Source organism: Pinus tabuliformis, chromosome 9, assembly GCF_031772625.1.
Source record: "Pinus tabuliformis cultivar Carrire ecotype Pingquan chromosome 9, CPIR1, whole genome shotgun sequence".
In the NCBI taxonomy this organism is placed as follows: domain Eukaryota; kingdom Viridiplantae; phylum Streptophyta; class Pinopsida; order Pinales; family Pinaceae; genus Pinus; species Pinus tabuliformis.
Genome location: NC_142307.1, coordinates 476,967,220 through 476,984,945, shown reverse-complemented (window position 1 = coordinate 476,984,945; position 17,726 = coordinate 476,967,220). Strand labels below are relative to the sequence as shown.

The 17,726-nt window shown below is 35.4% G+C and overlaps 1 long non-coding RNA gene across 1 annotated transcript; it reads left to right on the top strand.

Moving 5' to 3' along the window:
• The first annotated feature begins 932 nt into the window (after positions 1 to 932).
• LOC149149288 (uncharacterized) lies at positions 933 to 9,910 on the top strand. Its single transcript, XR_016262497.1, has 3 exons — positions 933 to 8,533; positions 8,708 to 8,754; positions 9,669 to 9,910. It is a non-coding gene; the product is annotated as an uncharacterized LOC149149288 (long non-coding RNA).
• The last annotated feature ends 7,816 nt before the right edge of the window (positions 9,911 to 17,726 follow it).

Here is a 17,726-nt window from a genome sequence, read left to right as displayed (position 1 = left end):
TCTTGTTCTTCAATTTTGGAGCGAAGATCAACATCTTGCACATTTGGATGAAGATCTTCGTTCCTATGAGCATTTTCATTCTCGGATGATTTCTTCTAACACTTGTTCATTTTCTTCTTGTTTTTATTTGCAGCAATGGCTTATGCAGAGTTTGGTTCACTACTTAAACCACAAGGTTCATCAACCTTCTCTTAAGCCTCATGGCTATCACCTCCATGTATAAAATGGATCTTGTCCCACATTTCTCTAGCATACTTGCAATGGCTCACTTTTTTGGAGTTTGAATCTGATAGTCCCTTCAAGATAATGCTTCTTCCTTCACTATCATTCTCATGCTTTACTCCATTCACTACAGAGCACCATGCATCTAAATCAACAACCTTTAAGTAAACTTCCGATCTAAACTTATAGAACACATGATTTGATCCATATAAAAATGGTACTCCTCGTGTTAGCCAAGTAAACTTCCAATCTAAACTTATACAACACATGATTTGATCCATATAAAAATGGTACTCCTTCCCGTGTTAGCCAATTTTGATTCACTGTGTTTCTTTTTTATCTACCTTCAAGCGGTTAAACTATTCCTTTTTATCTACCTTCAAGCGGTTAAACTATTCCTGAAGCAACTAACTCGTATAACAATTGTTGGAAACAATAATTTATACGAAGCGAGGAGTGAATCAATATCAAGGATAATTTTATTTTAATACCTCATCCTACTTTGACAACCTATATGTGCCTAACGGTACTACGCCAGCCTGTATAATTCCCTACGGATTTGAAATTTTCAATGCCAACCTGTATAATACCCTAACGGTAGAAGCCAGCCTGTCAGGGACGGATTTGAAATTTTCAATAAAACGACATATAACGGCGGCCATGCCATTAAATTGGAATGTACGTCAGAGAAGCCGTAGTCGAGCGGGAGCGGCGTTTTGGGGTGGGAATTTTTTGCTGTTTGTTTTTACGGTGCGGTGTCAAGCATGGCCATGTGCAGTTTAATGTTGCTCTGTTGTTGTGATTTTTTCCATGGTTCTTCTTCTTCTGATTTTGATTTGTTTTCCTTTGATTTTGATTTGTGAAGATGAAGGTTGTTTTGGTTTGTAGGGTGGGTGAGCATTTTTCTGAGGTTTTGATCTGTGAGAGTTGAAAGGGAAAGGCATGAAATTAGCAGCAAATATTCGCCCTTTTCTTTTTATCATGTTTGATTCTGTAATAATTCATGTATTTTATACTAATTTGTTCTGCAAGCTACCTGCATTTTATTTCAAGGGGCAGAGTTCCGGGGCTGGACTAGAAGCAGGGGCCGAGTTTCCGGGCCAGAGAAAACGCGGAGGCTGGAGGAGAAGCTGGGGGAGAGTTTCCGGGCCAGAGTAAACGCAGAGGCTGGAGGAGAAGCAGGGCAGAGGTATATCAATTTTAAAATGAATCCGTGTTTGTTTTTCAGTTTCTTAGTTCCTTTTAAAGATATGGGAAATTATCCCTCACCCGAGTGAGAGCCCTCTTCATGATTTAGCTACCTTCTTTCTTTCCTTTTGTATTTGCTGATGTACCAGCAGCATCGTACTTGATCCAGGCGCTAGCAGGGGTTGGTGGATCGGGGTTGGTGGAGAGACGATCCGGTGAAACCCTTTCTTTAGGTGTTAGCAAGGGTGGTTGGGAGAGACGATCCGGTGAAACCATTTCTTTAGGTTTTAGCGGGGGTGGGTTGAGAGACGATCCCTCGAACCTTTTTCTTTTCTGAAGCAACAGAATACACAACCAGTGCCATTGACGCTGCTTCTCTAGCAGCTAGCTACCTTCGAACTCTTTCTTAGGTATCAGGGACATCGGCAACCCTTGCTTATTTCTTAAGTATCAGGGACGTCGGCAAACCTTGCTTCCCTTGCTTATTTCTTAAGTATCAGGGACATCGGCCACCCTCGAACTCTTTCTTAGGTATCAGGGATATCGGCAACCCTTACTTATTTCTAAAGTATCAGGGATATCGGCAACCCTTCTATTTCTTAGGTATCAGGGAAAGAGCCGAGGTGGTAAAGCCATGGATAAAAAGAGACATGGTCAAGTGCAGAGGAGTAAAGCCATGGATAAAAAGAGACACGGTAAGTGCTGCAGGGGAGTAAAGGGGTGGCAGAAAAGAGACATGGTCAAGTGTGATGCAGGGGAGTAAAGGGGTGGCAAAAAGAAGATGTAGTGAAGTGAAGAAGAATAAAACTGAATTTCATGGAAAAGCCTTATTTGCAGGAGCATGCGGGGGAATTGTCGCAACTGAAGCATTGGGGTGGTGTTATACAATGCTAAAAATAACAATCTGATAGAGGAGTTTTTTTGAATATCTTAGCTCTTTCATCATAACAAGCAATGTGGCTCATTATAGAGCTCTCATTGCAGCTCTTCAGCATGCTCTGAATCATGGAATTACCCATTTCACAGCATATGGTCATAGTGAATTAATCTGCAAACAGTTAAAAACCTAGATCTTTCTACATCTACCATTGACACACTTATTTTATTTTATTTTATATAGATATGTTTTCAATGATTAAAAAAAACTTTCCATAACATTCATGATATGTTCATTTGCAGGTAACAGTTGAATATAAAGTGAATCATCGAATACTGAAGAGTTATTGTAACAGGGCTTGTGTAATTGCCAAAGAATTTGATGGCAAAAATGGAGATCAGTTTCTATTTTAAATCCATCAAATTCTTTGACAATTGCACGAGTCCTGTTATAATAACTCTTCAGTGTTCGATGATTCACTTTATATTCACCTGTTACCTGCAAATAAACATATCATGAATGTTATAGAATTTTTTTTTTATCATTGAAAACATATCTATATAAAATAAATAAAATAACACTGTGTCAATGGTAGAGCCAGAGAGATCTAGGTTTTTACCCACTTGCAGATTAATTCACTATGACCATATGCTGTGAGATGGGTAATTCCTTGATTAAGAGCATGCTAAGAGCTGCAATGAGGGCTCTATAATCAGCCACATTGCTTGTTATGATGGAAGAGCCAAGACATTCACAGAACTCTTCTATCAGATTGTTATTTTTAGCATTGTATAACACCACCCCAATGCTTCCGTTGCCACGATTCCCCCTGCATGCTCCTGCAAAGATTTCATGAAATTCGACGTTATTCCTCTTCACTTCACTACATCTCCTTTTTGCCACCCCTTTACACCCCTGCAGCACTTGACCATGCCTCTTTTTTGCCACCCCTTTACTCCCCTACAGCACTTGACCATGTCTCTTTTTATCCATGGCTTTGCTCCTCTGCACTTGACCATGTCTCTTTTTAGCCATGGCTTTACCACCTCGGCTCTTTCACTTGCACTTTCCCTGATATCTACATCTCCTTTTTTGTCACCCTTGTTTAATTCTTAGGTAGCAGGGATATCGGCCACCCTCAAACTCTTTCGTAGGTATGAGGAATATAGCTGCCACCCTTGCTTCTTTACTCGCTAGTGGGCAATATTAATGATATTACAGGTTTCCATTTAATAGGATTTTTTTCTTCAGATGTTGGTTTCTTTAAAGAGTAACTAAATAAAGAAAGTGTATCTCTTATTCCATGAAGGTAGGGTTGTAAGTCCAGATTGGTATTATGCATTATTCCAGGAAAATAGGGTTGCAAGTCCAGATTGTTTTAAGAAATTATCAACTGTACGAGCAACATCATGCTTGATCCACGCGTTAGGAGAGGCTGGTGGAGAGACGATCTGATCGGGTCGAACCCTTTCTTTAGGTACCGGGAGGGCATCCTACTTGCTATCGCTACCTCCTTTCTTTCCAGGCGGAAGCACCACCAATAGCATTTGAACCACCAGCACCATATATTGATGCAGGTGTTAGCAGGGGTGGATCGAGAGACGATCCCGCCGTCGAACCCTTTCATAGGTTTCAGAGATATCGGCAGTGTGGTAGTGAAGTGGCATTATGGGAGTTATTGACGGTTTATATGGTCTCTTGAGCAAATTCTAGCAGAAATTTATCAATTAGGATTTGAATAAATTAATTATACGCAGCACAAACCAGCTAGACCCTAAATACATATGGGTATAGGCTTTCCACTAAAATATAAAAATATGGTTAGCCTTTTCGGTCTCTAACCCAACCACAAACATCCTAATGCCAATTACGAATTGGATCAAGAAACTCATAACCTTCACCACGAATATGTGGAACCGCATCTCTTTGTATGTAATTGTTTGGACCAATTGCATGAACTACTTGTCCTGCTAGGGAAACCACTGAAGCAACATAATATACAACCACTGCCACTGATGCTACTTCCCTAGTCGCTACCCTTGCTTCTTTTATCGCTGGTATTGGATGAAGTCTTGATGGGCTTGGTTTTATTTTAATCTGGCAATAGAAATGGATTGATTTGGAAATGGAATGACATGTTTCCAATGGCAGCGAAGTCATTTAATAGGACTAGTTTTTAGAGATTTGCTGTAATTTATTTGAAGAGCAACTAGATAAAGAAAGTGGATATAAAATCAATAGCTTTTATTTAAGGAAGGAGGGGTAGGTTATAAGTTCAGATTGGTAATATTGATTAATTCACTATGGGTGTGATTAAATTTATCAGTTAGGATCGAAGGTGCAGATCGGTTTAACGTTTTCACTAAGAAATAAAAATAGGACTTGTTTCTAGAGATTTGTTGTAGTTTCTTTATAGAGTAATTAGAAAAAGAAAGTGCATATAAATTTATAAAATCAATAGCTCTTATCTAAGGAATGTAGGATAAGTTATAGGTCCATATTGGTAATATTGATTAATTTACCATGGGTGTTATTAAATTTATAAGTTAGGATCAAATTTATTGATTATATCAAGCAAAGTTAATGAACCAGCTGGGACCCAAGTGCAGATGGGCATAACCTTTTCACTAAGAAATAAAAATATGGTTATGGGAATAGGATTTCTTTTGGATCTCTAACCCAATCACAAACATTAAATCCCATCACTAACTGGATCAAGAAACTCATAATTTTTGCCAAGTGTTTTGGAACTGCGTCTCTCTGTATGTATTTGCTTGGATTAATTGTATGAACTAATTGTCCTACTACTGAGCAAGCCACTGAAGCAACAAAGTATAGAACCACTGCCATTGATGCTGCTTCTCTAGCAGCTACCCTCGAACCCTTTCTTAGGTATCAGGGATATAGGCAGTGTGGTAGTCATATGGCATTATTTGGAGTGCTCCCAGTTATTTAAGGTTAATTTTCGATATGTATTGCAATTCATATGCTTTATATTTATATATATTGATGCAGGTGTTAGCAGGGGTGGGTTGAGAGAAGATCCAGGCAAACCCTTATTTCTTTTTTTGAAGAAAACCACTAAAGCCATTAATGCAGGTGTTAGCATGAGTGGGTTGAGAGAAGATCCCAACGAACCCTTCTTTCTTTTCTGAAGAAAACCACTAAAGCCATTGATGCTGCTTCTCTAGGAGCTACCCTCGAACCCTTTCCTAGGTATCAGGGATATCGAAAATGTGGTAGTGATATGGTATTATTGGGAGTTATTTAGGGTTTGTTTTTGTTAGTTGTATTGCAATTCATATGGTTTATATTTAGATTTTCTTTTAATTTTGGTCACTTGAGTCTTGCCAGTTGCCACACAGACATAAAAATATGGTTATTTTACAAGAACTTCTCGATCTCTAGCCCAATCTCAAACATCTGAATCCCATCCCAATTAGGTCATAAATGGATCAAGGAACTGATAATATTCACTACAGATTTTTGTTTGGACAATAATCTTCACCACGAATTTCTGGAACCGCATCTCTCTGTATGTATCTGGGCAAACCATTGAAGCAACATAATATACAACCACTTCCATTAATGCTGCTTCGCTAGCAGCAGTGGTTACTACTATTGTTGGGAAAACCAATATACAACCCTTGCTTCTTTAGTTGTTATTAGATGAAGTGCACATGGACTTGGACAATAGAAAATGGAATTACATGTTTCCAATGGAAGTTGAGTTTAAGTCATTTAATAGGACTTTTTTTTTATATCTCTAGATTTGCTGGTGAAATCGAAGCATGGTAGTTAACTGATTAAAAAAAGTGCATATTAATAACTCTTATTTCACGAAGGTAGGGTTCTAAGTCCAGGTTGGTATTATGGACTAATTTACCATGGGTGTTGGTGTTATTGTAAATCTAGCCAATAATAAAGTGAATTTATAAATAGGTATGAGCATAAATGCATCTAAGTTTAAATTGAATAAATTTAAATTGATGTTTTTAGCGGTTTCATCAAATCTACACATCTTTTATTTCAAGTTATAAAATTTAGATAATATGTTTATTAAAATGCTTTTTATTTTTTAAAATTTAGATAATATGTTTATTAAAATGTTTTTTTATTTTTTAAAATTTAGATAACATGTTTATTAAAATGTTTTTTTTCCCCAAAGAAAATCGTAATTTTATTCATATTAAGCAAAATTACATGTTCCTGATGCATAGGCCAACCTCCTGTGTTGGGAGTGGATGTTACAATGGACATTTCTCTCTCTTTGGTAGTAGTTTGGGTCTTTTTGTCGAAATTTGAACTTTCTGTTGTATGCATTCGCTTGTTGCCACCGATTTCCTTCCCAGGGATGAGTTGCTCAATTTTCTGCTGTGGATCGGTTATCATTGGAACTAAAGCGGAGCAGTTTTGGTTCTCATCATTTTGTGAGTTCAGCTGGGTGCCTTGTTCATTGAATGCTGATATATATTTATTGGGTGTTCTGCTTCTTTGAATATGGTGTTGGTGGTATTTTTTGCATTTCCTTCCTTTTCTATATCATCTATCGGAGTAGCTGAAAACTAATATCTTTTAGGCTTTGGTTGTTGTCTTTTTTTCCCGTCTTTTTTATTTTGTGGGCAAACACTTTGTGGATGACCAGTTTGATGACAAATGCGACATCTGAAGGCAGTGTTTTCATAATCAAGACACTGAAACCATTGCTTTTCGTTGTGGAATAAGAGAATGCGATCTGCTAATCTTTGACTGAGATCAACCTCCACGTAGATTCTGGCAAATGTGTAGATATCCTTGGTAAGCCGCTCACTGTCTACTTTTAAAAATTTCCCAAGAGCATTGCCAATGCCTACTAATACTTTGATGTCAAGAATAGGCCAGCATTACTCTAGAACCATGGTCCCTCATTCAATGCATATTCCTTGTCATTCACTGTGTAGAATTTGACAATGAAAAAACTTTTTGAGCATAGGTGTATATCATAGTTTTTTGTCCATATGGAGTAAATCCATTGACTTAGGGCTTCTGGTTTGGGCAAAAAACCGTTAAATCTGCATATCACTGCTTTTGATAAATAACCATCATGTATTTCATTTACCTCGGGTATAGCAATCGATAGAGTAGGATTTTGAGTTGTCTGCTTGACCATGTAGGCCCCAGGAGTCGTGGCTTGCAGTTCTGATTACATTTGAGGCCCCATTTTCACTTTTACTGCATTTTTGAAAGAAACAGGGCTTTTGGAACTTGTACCAGAGCAACCACCATGGAGTCTTGTATTGAGGTAGATAGTTGAGTCTCTGCCTATGTCGTATTCTTTTAGCTTGTATTCCTCCTGCAATATTTTTGCTGCATAGATTAAGAGTTGCATGGATTAAGAGTTGTTTGCAAGGTGGAAAGCTCATCCTTTCTTGTATCTTATGTTTGAGGGTTTTGATCTTCTCCCAGCTCCCTATTTTTAAGCATAGTGTTTCCTTCTATGGATATGATAAAAAGGGTAATTTGTTTACCTTCGAGCGGCTCTGCTACCGAAGCTTCAAGATCTTGTGGAGATTTGTTCGCTGCTTCCTGTTGTTCATGTTGTGGACCTGAACCGATTTGTTTGCAGGCTCGTGGTACCCACCAGTGTTCGCCATATGAATGCCAGAGGTAGGCCCTATCCCGTGGCTTGATATGCCTTTCTGCGCTCAAACAATATTGTCGGCAGGCTTGTGGTTCGTGATCTGAGGCAGCTCCCTCTTCCAACTTGCTGTGGCCACTGCGAGATTCGGAAATTCCTATTTCCACCACTATAGCCTTATTAATGCGGGGCTACATGCATCGGAGATAAGAGTTTATAACACGGGCGAGAGTAACACGCCGTTTTTTTATTTATTATCTAGTCATCACTGGCTATCTCCGGCGCATGTAGCCGCGCATTAATGAGGCTATAGTGGTGGAAATAGGAATTTCCAGAGAAGGGAAATTCCTATTTCCACCACTATAGCCTTATTAATGCGGGGCTACATGCACCGGAGATAAGAGTTTATATCAGGGAAACCGTGACTGCATGGCCATGTGCAGTTTTTTGTTGCTCTGTTGTACTGTTGTGTTCTGGTGTTTTCAATTTTTCCATTTTGTTTTACTTTTATTCTGATTTTTATTTGTGAGGATGAAGTTGTTGGGTCAGGATTTTTCTTGGGATTTGATCTGTGAGAGTTGAGAGGGAAAGGGAAGATATGATGAAATTAGCAGCAGATTGAACCTCAGGTATTCACTCTTTTCTTTTTATCATGTTTGATGTTTGATTTGTAGATGACAATGTCTGTATTCTGTAATAATTCATTTAGCAGCAGATTGAACCTCAGGTATTCACTCTTTTCTTTTTATCATGTTTGATTTGTAGATGACAATGTATGTATTCTGTAATAATTCATTCTGCAGGATTCCTGGGCTGGAGGAGAAGCAGGGGCAGAGTTTCAGGGCCAGAGGTATATCAATTTTAAAATGAATCTGTGTTTGTTTTTCAGTTTCTTAATTTTAAAAAATATGGTTATGGTACAGGAACTTCTTTTCATTATCTAACCCAATCACAAACATCTGAACCCCAATTACTAATTGGATCAAGAAACTCATGATCCTCTCTGTCTGTATTTGCTTGGGTTAATTTCATAAACTATTTGTTGTACTGCTGGGAAAACCATCAGAATATGCAACCACTGCCATTGATGCTGCTTCTCTAGTAGCTGCCCTTGCTTTCCCTTTGCATTTAACCCTGTACCAGCAGCATCATACTTGATTCAGAAGGGGAGAGGCGATCCGGTCGAACCCTTCTTTAGGTAACGGGGAGGGCAATATGCTTGCTATGCTTTAGCTAACTCCTTTCTTTCCAGGCGTAAGCAGAACCTTCTTTCTGGCTATGCTTTAGCTACCTCCATATATTGATGCAGGTGTTAGCAAAGGGTGCGTTGAGAGCCGATCCCGTCGAACCCTTCTTTCTTTTCTGCAGCAAACCACTGTAGCAACAGAATAGACAACCACTGCCATTGAACCCTTTCATTTCTGAAGCAAACCGCTAAAGCCATTGATGCTGCTTCTCTAGCAGCTAGACTCGAACCCTTTCTTAGGTTATCCTGAGTGTGGTAGTGATCTAGCATTATTGGGAGTTATATTCCCAATAGTTTCTCGAACCCTTTCTCCGATTTCTTCTTGGAATAACTCATTATCATTTTTTAATGTTTCTATTTTTGGTCCAATTTTTTTGTCATTTAAGCTCTTGAAATAACTCATTAACATTTTTAATGTTTATATTCTTGGTCTGACTTATTGTCATTTAAGCTTTTCTCTGTTTTCTTCTTGCAATAATTCATTATCATTTTTTAATTTTTATAATGTTTTATATCAGGGAAACCGTGACTGCTTTTTTATTTTGTCCATCGAGCACCATTTAATTTCATATTATGATATCCGAACTGAAGGTGAAGGGTTCGAATCCACCATGTTTATCATTCAGTGCTATATTCTCTGTTGGCCTATCATGATGTACTCGGATTGTTTATTATCATTCAGAGTGTTATATTCTTTTGAATGAAAAATTCAGGGTTTATTTTTTTTTATCCTTATTGCAATTCATGTGTTTTATATTTAGATATTTTTAAAAATATTGGTCACTTGAGCAAATTTAGCAGAAATTGAATAAATTAAGTATACGAAGCACAAACCAACTAGACCCTAGGTACAACCGTGCATATGGGTATAGCCTTTCCACTAAGACATAAAAATATGGTTATGGCAGAGGAACTTCTCTTCCATCTCATCTCTAACCCAATCACAAACATGTGAATCCCAATTATGTCGTAATTGGATCAAGAAACTCATATTTTTCAGCTCAAATTTCTGTAACTGCATCTCTTTCTATGTGTCTGTTTGGACCAATTGCACCAACTACTTGTCATACCGCTGGGCAAACCAATATACAACCCACTGCCATTGATGCTGCTGCCGCTGCCATTGATGTTGCTGCTCTAGTAGCTACCCCTGCTTCTTTAGTGGCTTGTACTGGATGAAGTGCTGATGGGAGCTTGGTTTTATGTTACTTTGGCAATATAAATGGAATTACAAGTTTCCAATGGAAGCTCAAGTAATTTATTACGACTTTTTTCTCCATATTTGATAGTGAAATAGTAATATGGTAGTTTCTTTAAAGAGTAATTAGATATGAAAGTGCATATAAAAATAGTAGTATGGTACTCAACTAGGTAAACAAAGTGCATATAAAATCAATAACTCTTATTTCAGGATGTTAGGATTGTATGTCCAGATTGGTATTATTGATTAATTTACCATGGCGGTTAGTGTAAATCCTAGACTAAAGTCAAAATTAAATAAACATATAAATAGGTATGACAATACATGCATCTATGTTTATGAACATAAATTGAACATAGAATTTCTCCACTCAGAAATAAATTTGTGGTTATGGTACAAGAACTTCTCTTCCATCTCATCTCTAACCCAATCATAAACATTTGAATCCCTAACCCTTATTTCAGTATGTTAGGATTGTATGTCCAGATTGGTATTATTGATTAATTTACCATGGCTGTTAGTGTAAATCCTAGCCTAAAGTCACAATTAAATAAACATATAAATAGGTGTGACAATACATGCATCTATGTTTATGAACATAAATTGAACATAGAATTTCTCCACTTAGAAATAAATTTGTGGTTATGGTACAAGAACTTCTCTTCCATCTCATCTCTAACCCAATCATAAACATTTGAATCCTAATTCCATCTCATCTCTAACCCAATCATAAACATTTGAATCCTAATTACTTAGTTATTGGATCAAAAACTCGTAATATTCACCATGAATTTCTGGAACCGCATCTCTCTGTATGTATCTTTTCCATCTCATCTCTAACCCAATCACAAACATCTGAATCCCAATTACGTAGTTATTGGATAAAAACTCGTAATATTCACCATGAATTTTTGGAGCCGTATGTAGTTATTTATTGGATCAAAAACTCGAAATATTCACCATGAATTTTTGGAACCATCAAAAACTCGAAATATTCACCATGAATTTTTGGAACCGCATCTCTCTGTATGTATCTGTTTGGACCAATGGCAGCAACTACTTTTGCTCTTGTGGGGCAATCCAATAAACAACCACAACCATTGATGCTGCCTCTCTAGTAGCTACCCTCGCTTCCGCCTCTTTAGTAGCTGGTATTGGGTGAAGTGCTGATGGGCTTGGTTTTATATTACTCTGGCCATATAAATGGAATTACAGGTTTCCATTGAAAGTTTAAGTCATTTAGTAGGACTTTTTTCTTCAGAATGGATAGCGAAATCGTAACAGGGTAGTTTCTTTAAAGAGTAACTAGATAAAGATAGATAAAGAAAGTGCAATATGGTAGTTTATGTAAAGAGTAACAGATAAAGAAAGTGCATATAACATTAATAGCTCTTATTCCAAGAAGGTAGGGCTGTAAGTCCAATTGGTATTATTCATTAATTTAGTATAAATCCTAGCCTAAGTGAATAAATAAATTATAAAGTGAACTTATAAATAGGTATGAGTATAAATGTATTTAATGTTTAAATTGATGTTTTTAGTGGTCCCATTCAATGTGCACAAGCTTCTGTTTGTTAACTATTTTTTATTCGTGTTTTTAGTGGTCCCATTCAATCTGCACAAGCTTCTGTTTGTTAACTATTTTTTATTCGTGTTTTTGGTGGTCCCATACAATGTGCACAAGCTTCTGTTTGTTAACTATTTTTGTTTCCAATTTCATTTCAGGTGATTCTCATTTATTAAAATGTCTTATTATTAATGTGATTTTTTGGTTTTTTTTTATTATTATTATTATTATTATGTAGTTAAAGTACAGACAATATTGATTTAGAAATACAAGGAGGATGGAAAGTGATATTAAAGAAGTTAAAGAAGTGTAGCGGGAAATGGAATTTTAAGTTAAATTAGAAGTTGATAGATAAATATGTAAGTTTATGATATATAATTTTATGTATTTATCTCTAAATTATGTTTAGGGAAAACCCAAGACTCCATATTTAATAAAATCGGTATTCATTTTTGAGGGAGGGGGTATTCCCTTCCCTAAAGCCCTCATCAAAACCATGGCCATGGTTATTGGTGAGGATTGTTGTTGTTGTTGTTTTATTTTTTATTTTTGTTTTTTAAATTTATGCATTGTATTATGTAATGGATGTAGTAATAATTGGAAATTAATAATAATAATAATCTTTGATAAAATTTATTGAAAACTCAAGTTGAAAAAATTAATTAACTTATTTAAAAACTTAATTGTGAATTTAATATATATTTTTATCTTGTTTTGAAAATCAATTTTATAATTATTTGTATTTTAATATTATGGTTTTAAATTTATAGTATATGTGTTAATTAATTGATATTTTTATGATAATGTTATAGTTTTTTGAAAAATAAAATCATTTTACAAACATTTTCAATCAACTTACATTTCAAAAATATAAATGACTAACAATATCACAATACATTTCAAAGCACTTACAATAATCATAATTTTTTTTACCACTTTTATAATAATTACTTGTATTCTATTCAAAGAGAATACGTTAGTACGAACGGATTCGGAGACATTCGGAGACGACTGAACGATGAACCCTAGCTTTCTTGCTGCCGCCTCCATTCCTTTGGCCGCCGTGTGGCCTCTGCTCGGCCCGGATGTTGACGGAGAAGAGCTTTACAGTGATGGAACGCGAGCTCGCCCCTTCATTGATGTATCACAAGACTTCCAATTTCTTCTGAACGACCCCCTCTCCCTTTTTTTTTCCGTTCAGATCTCTGGGGCTGCCTGTTTGCGGCCCTATGTTTCTGCTTCTCACACCCGCCGCCCCCTTCAGATTGCAATCGCAATGGTCAAGGACGAACAGGCAAATTTTAATCGCGCTTCTCCTCAGATGGCGGCTACGGGGAAGACATTATATGATCGGGAAGGTTTCTCAACTATATTACTGCCTCCTCAGACCCCCAAAAACAGCCAATACTCTATTTTTATTTTTCAGAACTCCCTCAGATCCTTGAATCTGCCTGGATGGGCCCTCTGGAAGCTTTGCGTGGCGGAATGCAACGTCAGTCTCAATAATGATGGGATTTTCCCATCATCCCCTCACATGCACCTGCGGCAAGTTCAGAAAAAGAAAGCCCTGCAAAGCCCTTGCCCCCTCTCGTCTCAGATCTGCAGAGGAAGGAGAAACCCTGAACTTCTTGCCTTGTTTCAGATCCAAATCAGGCTCATATCTGGCAAAACTCTGCTACAATGGGTGAGCTCTTCAGATCTAGTGCAGGACCTCAAGCATGCTCTGGAACTCAAGCTGGGGATACCCGCTGCAGCTCAACGACTTCTCAACGAAGGTAAACAACTTGAGGATCTCTACCCTCTTTCTTTTTACAGCATTAAGAGAAATGCCTCTATTATTTTTGCCCTTCGTTTGAGAGGGGGAGCTGTAGGACAAACTTCCTCAACCAAGGCATTTTCATACAAAGATGCTGTCCATGCACAGAAGCAGGAGAAGCCAGCTCCACCAGTACAGGCTCCCAAACCTTTTCTGGTGGACAAACTAGAGGAAACCCCCTCCATTGAAATAGAGCACCCAACGCTGGATGAGCAAACCCAGAAGTTTGCGGAGCATGGAATTATTTGCAGATTCAATGGACTATGACCACGCACAGCAGACCTCTACCATTGGATTCACTCTAACTGGACCAACAACTGTAAGGTTCTGTTATGCTCAAAGGGTTTTTTCATTATAGTGTTTGCTTTTGAGGAGGACTACCAAAGAGCCTTAAAAGCAGGGCCATGGTTTTGGGGATCAGCAGGTCTCTTCCTCACCCCCTGGTTCCCAGACTTCGATCCTTCTACAGCAATCATCACGAAGCTCCCAATCTGGGTCAGACTTCCTAATCTCCCGGCGCATCTATGTCACTTTGCTGTATTCCAAGGGATTGGCAATACTCTAGGCCGCCTTCTAGACACATACACTTCTAGAGGGGAAAAGGGCCTCTACACCTTTGCCAGAATCTGTGCAGAAATAGACATGAGAAAAGGTCTCCCTGACAAGATCAATCTCAAAATTGGAGACTTCCATTGGACTCAGAACTTGGATTACGAGAACACAGCCTTCTGCTGCCGCAACTGCCATCACACAGGGCACCTTCAGAGCTCTTGTCCCTCGATACCAGCCCAAAAGAAGAGAGCCAATCCTAAGCAAAAATCCAAAAGCTGGAAGCCTCACGACCCTCCCCCCATGGACGATTTTGATTTCAGCTCGGATGAAGAGGAGGTGAGGGAGGAAGACGTGGAAGCAAAGATGGCACAGGATCCACCCTCGGCTGAGCCTGAGAATCTGTCTGTCTAGCCAAACTCTCAGAAAAGGAATCATGAATCCTCCACCTCGGATTCAGATAAGGAAACCTCACAGTCAGCCCAGCTCAGTTTGCAACTCATGCCAGCTCAGCAGGGCCCACCTGAATGGGTCAAAGTTAGTAAAAAGAAAGGGAAAAAATGCCGAATAGTTGATTCCTCCCATGTTGGGTAGAATCCTATGCTGTTTTTTTTGCTCCCCGGTTCTTCTAGTTACTTCCTGCTCTCTTTTACTCTCTTCTCATTACTTCTAGGAGCCGAGGTGGATAGCCTATCGTTTCCGGCTGCCTGTGTTCTTGCTTCTCATGGTTGTAACTTCATTCTGTACTATAAGTTCTCTTAATAGATTTAGTTTTTATCGAGAAAAAAATAAAAAAATTACTTGTATTCTAATATTATGGCTTGAAATTTATTGTATGTTTGTTAATTAATTGATATTTTATGATAATGATATATTTTTTTGAATAATAAAATCATTTTACAAACTTTTTCAATCAAACTACATTTCACAAATATAAATGACTTACAATATCACAATACATTTGAAGCACTTACAATAATCATAATTTTTCTTACCACTTTTATAATAATTATTTGTATTTTAATATTATGGCTTTAAATTTATAGTATATTTGTTAATTAACTGATATTTTATGATAATGATATAGTTTTTTGAATAATAAAATCATTTTACAAACTTTTTCAATCAACCTACATTTCAAAAATATAAATGGCGAACAATATCAAAATACATTTCAAAACACTAACATTAATAATAAATTCTTTACCAGCGTCACCCTACATTTCAGAAACACATCACAAATTTTCCTCTCTATGTAACACAAAAAAATATCTTTAACTGAAAACAGCTTTTTAAAAATTAATAATACAAATTTAATTTATAATGCTAGAAGTTTTATTGTTAGTTTATGTGTTGTCTATGTGTTTTTTTGTTGTTGTTGTAATGTGTAAGTATGAATGTTGTATTATGTGTTTGTTTTTGTTGTGTATAATAATTTTACACATGTATAAAACCATTTGTAAAAATTTATTTCAAATCTTATTTGTAAAAATTAGTTGAATGTTGTATTTTAAATGTTTGTATTTTTTTGTATAATATGTTTATTAATTGTAATTTTTTTTTTAATAATGTTTATGTGCAATAATTGCATCTATAAATAATATCATATGAAACTATTTATTTTTGTATTTTAATTTATAATTTGATTCAATTTTACAAATTTATAATTAATATTTTTATTTAAATAATATGGTTTTAAAATTATAGTATGTATATTAATACATTTCAAAACACTAACAATAATAATAACAAATACATCCCAAATTTTCCTCTCTATATAACATAAAAAAATATCTTTAATTGAAAGCAACATTTTAAAAATTAATCTTTGATTATTTGAAATAATTGTGAATATTTGCATTATATGTTTATTAGTTATATTATTATGTGTTTGTATGTATGTAATAATTTTATGTGCACATAGCATCATACAAATTCATTTTTCTTTTGAGAATTATCAAATAGTATTAATTAATTGATTTTTTATAATAATGTTATAAGTTTTTTTAAACAAAAAAATGATTTTACAAATTCATTTCAAAATATAAATGATTCACAATATCACAATACATTTCAAAGCAATGGCAATAATTATAAATTATTTACAAACCTTCACCTCTCTACATTTCAAGACCATATCACATATTTTCCCATGTAACACAAATTAAAAAATATCTTTAATTGAAAATAATATTCTAAAAATTAATCTTAGATAATTTGAAATAAATATATATTTAAAAATATACTTTATAATGATGGAAATTTTATTGTTATGTGTTGTACATGTGTGTTCGGAAATTTAAGTGTTTGTTTATGTTATGTGTTTGTTGTGTTATGTGTTTGTTTATTTGTTTTGGTTGTGTGTATAATAATTTCACACATATATAATACCATGTATAAAAATTATATTTGGAATTGTATTTTAAATGTTTGTATTTTTCTTGTATAATGTGTTTGTTAATTGTAATTTATTTTTATTTGTTTATGTGCAATCACTTTGTTTATTTTGTATTTTAATTTATATTTTGATTGGATTTTACAAATTTAAATTTTTGTAAGGGTTTTAATCGATATAAATAAATAGCCATAACGATATAATAATACATTAGAAATATAAAAATAATCATGACAATATCACATGACTATGAATAATAACATATGCAAGGTTTGCACTTCAAATGAGTTGGGAGTTTAATCTATTCGATATTGATGTTCAATTTAATAATATAGATTTTTTCTTCCTAGTATTATAAATCAATATATATTTAAAATTGATATATGAAAGAAAATATTTGTATGATATATTTAATATATATTATTACGTGTTTGTATGTGCAATAATATTATGGATACATAATATCATATTCAAAAAGTTGAATATTGTATTTTAATTTATGTCAATGGTTAATTTAATAAAAATATTTTTTTTTTTCAAAAATTATCAAATAATAAATGGAGTTGTTTGTGCAACCTTTTGAACTCTCTTGAATCTGGTAGAAAATTCGAGGCAAAATCTTCATTTGTGTTATTTAAATTGGTTTTTTTTTGACTAAAAAGCCCCTTTAGAACCCTAAAAAACCCCTTCAGGACTTTGAAAAACCCCTAGGGCACTTCGAATGTGTAGGGGTTATCCATCAAGCTTGTGATTTCAACAAATTTTTGTTGGATTTTAGAGAAATTAGACTAGAAAAACCTACGGGAAAAGCTTCCAAAAAGTCGCACAACTCTACAATAAATTTGAAAATACTAATAATTGTGAAGTTAAATGTTGAATTTTAATTTATATTTCGATTCATTTCAATGATTTCTATCCATAATAACACATATAAGGTTTGCAATTGGAATGAGTTGAATGCTTAATCTATTTGATATGGATGTTCAATTTAATAATATAGAATTTTTGTTTGCAAGTATTATAAATCAATATGCATTTAAAATTTTTT